We start from the raw sequence: 5,743 nt of genomic DNA, 5'->3' as shown, positions 1-5,743 counted from the left end.
ACTCAAGCATTGAATCTTGATGATGATGCATAAGTTTTGGAACATATAAGACTATGCAACTACATGTTGGGACTTAACCAATGGTATGATCATTCGTTCAAGGGCTAGTGGAGTGGTGTACTTTGTGTTTTTGGAACTTGTTATAGGTGACAAACAGGTGCATTGCTCAAGAATTGCGAGGACACTTAAGCAATGGGCGCTCAAGTATGGAATGAGCATTTGACCGAGTGAAAGATATAACTAATTATGCTCCCTGGAGTCATATCACTTAAGAAGTGTAATATTGCTCAAGCAAGAAGGTCTTCCTCAAGTAGGAAGCAATGCCATCAAAGCGAGAGGAACTCACTCAAATGACACCTAGTTAATGGTGATGAAGATATTATTGTTTTAGATGTGATGTTAATTTTATATATATATATATATATATATATATTTTGATGTTTGTATTGCATTTTACCATTCATGTGTGTGGCCCTTTATGGATGTGTTCTCCGTCACGATGTGTTTCCCTTTTATGAGTGTGTCGTAAGAATATCTAGGATGGTATTAGGCCCAAGATTCATAGTATTAAGTACAAAACTCTTGAGAAAAGGATATACCTCATGCTCCAGTGATGATATGATAACATAAATAGACTTCAAGTAGCGAGAAAATGAAGTATATTATTGTATCACTACTTTCTACAACAAATACAAGTAGTCACCATGACATAAGAAACTGAGGTTGATTTTTTATCAATGGTGTTTGTGATGAGTCAAGTATTAGTCTCTAGTAGGACATGTTTAATTTGATACAATGTGATTATTATATGTATAAGGGTGTATATTGTGTTGCATGGTATTTCTTTTTAAATTAGTTTATCCTTATGTGTTTGTACAAATTCATATGATTATACTTTGTACAAAAATAGATGAGGTTGTTAGTAAAGTATGAAAAAACATTATTTGTTGATTTGATGATCCCTACACCTTTTATTGATGGTTTCTTTCTCCATTTCTCATATTCAATCAGGTCATATTAAACTTGATCGTCATTTTTTGAAATTGAAACAAAAGCTTGAAGAGAATAAGGAAGCAAATAAATATCATAAGAAGAAAAAAGTTATATTGACAATATTTCCAGTTTTTCAAGTGGATCCAATGAATGTAAAGAAGAAGAGGTCAATATTTTTTTATGGCAGATGTAGAATAATCAAGTAAAAACAATGTGAGTAGTTCTAATTTTGAAATTGACGAAAACTATGATCAATTGCTTGATGCATTTAATGGTATTGTCCGGTTTGGAGCTCAAAGTTTCGTCACGGTTTTGTCCTTAAAAGATGTCTCAAAGGGTTAAGGGACGAAAATGTATTTAAAGTGTTATTGGCCTCGTGACTCCTAAGTGATGTGAGACTATTGGGTGTATCGGAACAAGCCCCCGAGTGTCAATTATTGCATCTGATGTATTGTCCTTTATTAAGCTCGAAGCTCTATCATAATTTTGTCCTTAAAAGGTGTCTCACAAGGTTCAGGGAGGAAGATGTATTTGAAATTTGTTTGGCATGGACTTCTAAGCTATGTGAGTCTATTGGACATACCGAAATAGTTGGTATTGATTGTTATTATGCCATCAAGTTTGCTTTGTAATTCCTTATACTTAAATTGAAATAACGTTTCTACTTTTATATTATTTTTCCCGTGTCACATACTTGTTTTTTTTTTTACTTTACTTTTTTCTCATGTTCAAAGGGGGGGAAAGATACTTATGTTAATTGTTTCAAGAACCAATGTCATGAATTAACAACATAAAACTGATTTTGGTTGACCATCATAAAAAAATGGGGAGATTGTTAGCAAAACATGATGTGTTAATTTGATAGTGATTTTGATGATGTCTGCATCTTTTATTGATGATTCCTTTCTTCATTATTCATTATCTTATTAAGATGATTAAAATATAAAGCATGAATCAATATCTAAGATAATTTTAAGCAATTTTGCATTTAAAAAATGAGTTTCTATATTTTTTAACATAATAATCGATTGTGTTAAGTTTATAACATAATAAGTTGTATGGATTAACTCGATGTAGATTTGAGAAGAATCGAACAATCATAAAATTGTGCGTGTTTTTTTTTTTACATCTTACTCGTGTTATCTTGATTTTTTTTCATAATATTCATTAATTAACGCATTTAATTACACCATCAACAAAAGTTGCAAGAAGATATTTTTAAAATCTCTATAAATTACTTTTTAAACCACTAATTCTCTCCCATTTAGTTATGTTGGCAGTGATTATTGTTTTATTGAGGTTACATACATCAATATCAATAATAGATTCCATACAATTTAAGGTATATTTTAGTTTTTCTTGTCTTTTATATAGTGAATATTTTTTTTTTGGAAAAATAATATTCTAGTTATATAGAGGTAAAATAAAGTATATATAAAGTATGCATGTATGATTGAATTATATTATGATAGAGGGAGTTGTACATAAATGTGACGTTACAAATGAAGGAAACAAAATGTTTTGTACCTAAAATAAATTTCTATTTTCTTTATCTGATGGCCATTGATGTTCACCTAAACTTGTGTCCTTCTCAATTGTTTGTGAGTGATTTAAGATCACATGAAACATAAACACACAGTTGTGATGTAATAATTTGAAAAGATGGCTCACGTGAGTCTCTTAACTTTTTCTTATTGAGATTTTGCCATACCACCAAATACCAAAAAACAAATAAAGCTACACTCAATTACTTTAGGGTTAGGGTTCTTTAATTGCCCTAATTTGCATCATTTTTCTATCATAAGCTTCATTATTATTGTTCTTGATTCTTTGTTTAAGGTTTAATAACTTATTTATCTCCACAATTTTGAAGGTTTAGTTACTATATTTAAACATTGTTCATCATAATACTATACACACTTTTCTTAATTTGTTTTGTGTGTCTATTTTTTTTAGATAACAAAAAGTATAGTTTAAAAATTAATTATAAGAATAATTATTAAAATTAAAAAATATAAAATTTTATAGTAAAGTCTTAAAAAATGTGTATACATAAAAAAACAATCACAAAAGTAAATACTTTTTTATTCATTTTTATAATTTATGGTTACGTAATAAAAGCTCTTGAAATTTTTCATCTGAATAACTACTACTCTTAAAAGTAATAAAGTTGACAGTGTTTATAAAAATATAAATAAAACAGAACTTATGTTATTAACTTTATATATATTGGTTAAATTATAAATTTAATCCCCTTTAACCCTTCTTATGAGACTTTGATCTTTCTATTTTTTATTTCTGAAAATTTATTTTATAGATTTTATAAAATTAATAATTTTGGTCTAGTACTAAATTTTACTTCCATTTATTTTTATTTAACATTTCATCTACTATACCATTTAAAAATAATTTATTAATCAAATATCAATATAGAAAATAAAATGTATACAAAATTGAATATTGAATTTTTTTTTTCAAATTCTAAAGACATGTTAAGGAATTACATCTTTAGAAATCAATTTTAAAAATAAAAAATAATTTGTTGTTATAGTGATTAAATTAAATACTATTTTAGAAACTAAAAAAAATGATTTTTAAACTAGTTTCTATTAGTGTTAAATGGTTTCTAAATTGATATCTAATTAACTACCAAAGTTTTAACTACCAATTATTTAGTTTCTAAATTTGACAGCAAAAACTTTGGTTGTCAATTAAATATCAATTTAAAAACTATTTAACAATAATATAAACTAATTTAGAACCAAAAAAATTTTAGTTATCTAAAATGTTATTTAATTTAGTTACTATAGCAACTAATTATTTTTAGTCACTAAAAATTAGTTTATATTTAATGATTTTATTGTATTGTTAATTAATAAAGATTACTGAGAATGCAAATTATTTTTTATAAAGTAAGTTTAAAGTAATTACATGTTTGTGTGTTTTCACAAAAAACAGAAAAAGATAAACCTTCAATTTAGGAGATGAGGTGGACCAAAACCAAAACCAAATGTGAGAATGTGGGTCTTCTCAAAGATAAAGGCATTCTTCTAAAATCCAAGTTGGTGCTGTGCAGTGTTTGCCTTCTTCACGCAATTTTTTCAATCCATTCTTTTCAGATTACTAGTCTTTGTCATTCTCCAAAAATGGAGTTTTTTTTTTTTTTGTTTTACCCTTCTACTTTTAGAATCACAAGCTTCAGTCTTTTTATAAAAATAACTTCAAACACTGCTGAAGAAGTGCTGTGTTTCAAATAAATAAAAAACAAGGAATAAAAATAGGATTAGATATCAAAAGGGGTGAAATTTTGAATTAAAAAAATGATTTTTTTGAAGGAAAAATAGGAGTATTATATTGATTTATTTGCTTTAGGAAAAGGCAATGAGTGATAGGCATATGGGTGTTAGGAAAGGGAAGATTTTGGCAATAAATAATTGGGGGTTAGCTCAAGTCTTTGCTGGTTTGCTTCTACTCCCAACAACACTAAGAATCATCATTTAGGTCCACTTATGAATCATACCTTAATAGTGAAAAAAAAACACTAAATTTTTCTATTGCATAGTGAATCACAATGGGGCCTTCCAACACATGCTTTTCCTGTGCTGCAAAAAGGACATGGAAGCTTCATGTTGCTTCTTCATTTGGGGTTTCATCACATTCATCATTAAACATGTGATTACCACTTTCTTATTGTTCTTCTTTCTTTGCTATTAGAAGTGCAAGTGTGATGGATTTGATTTGTGAAGCTAGATGAAAGCATAGTGTAAAAGGGAGAAGAATTTGTTTATGTGATTTGTATTTGTATCAAGATTTTATGTCTATTTTTGTTCATTTTTATTTTACAACTTCTATTAAATTTAGTGGAAAGTGTAATTTGTCCAAAGTGTAGTTCTTTTTAATTAAAAATATAATAATTTAATTATTAAGATTTTATTGTAACTTCCTCTTCTACCACAAGATAATTATATAATCCAAAAAAAATGTTTCTTTGATCAATAATCTTGTTAGTTACTTTGTCCATCTAATACAACATGGAATAACTTCCTTCTTTGTTTTTTTTCATCAACGATTGAAACTGAAGATTCATATTAAGTTGGGTTTGATTCGGATTTAATTTTATATTAAGAGCACAGAACGAAAAAATTCTTCATAAAAACTTTTAAGATATTAAAATAAAAAATGAAAATGAAAATATTTTTTTCATATAAAATTAGTTTATACACAAATAAAAAAATTCATATAAAAATTTTACAAAGAAAAAAAAACTCATTTTACTAAAACTCGTACAGTTGAATAACAATATATATTACAAAATATGGAGACTTTTCATTAGCTATTTGGGCCTCAAATGAATAGTGATGAATTCAGCCCATCCAAAAAGGAATGGACCAAGAGTTTGCAATTTCTTCCTACACCATATCATTTAAGACATGCACCCAACACAAAAATTAAAATCCAACATTATCTTTGACTTCATTTTTGCTTATGGATGCAAATATCCAGAACTGATTGTTATAAACTCTGGATTTCGATATCCAGAAGATAATTTTTGTACTTCATTTAAGCTTTTGAATGGCCATATCCGGAAGTGAGTTATGAATTTCAGATTTTTATATTCATAATGGTGTGTTGTAAATGATGCTGAGGATTGAGATCTAGAACTCATTTATGTTTTCTTAAGGGTCTTGGCATTCAAAAGGTCATTTATGTTGTCCAAGTAAGCTTCTGGATGGCAAAATTCGGAGGTGAC

This window comes from Phaseolus vulgaris, chromosome 10 (assembly GCF_000499845.2).
Source record: "Phaseolus vulgaris cultivar G19833 chromosome 10, P. vulgaris v2.0, whole genome shotgun sequence".
Lineage (NCBI taxonomy): Eukaryota > Viridiplantae > Streptophyta > Magnoliopsida > Fabales > Fabaceae > Phaseolus > Phaseolus vulgaris.
This window is presented reverse-complemented; position numbering follows the sequence as displayed.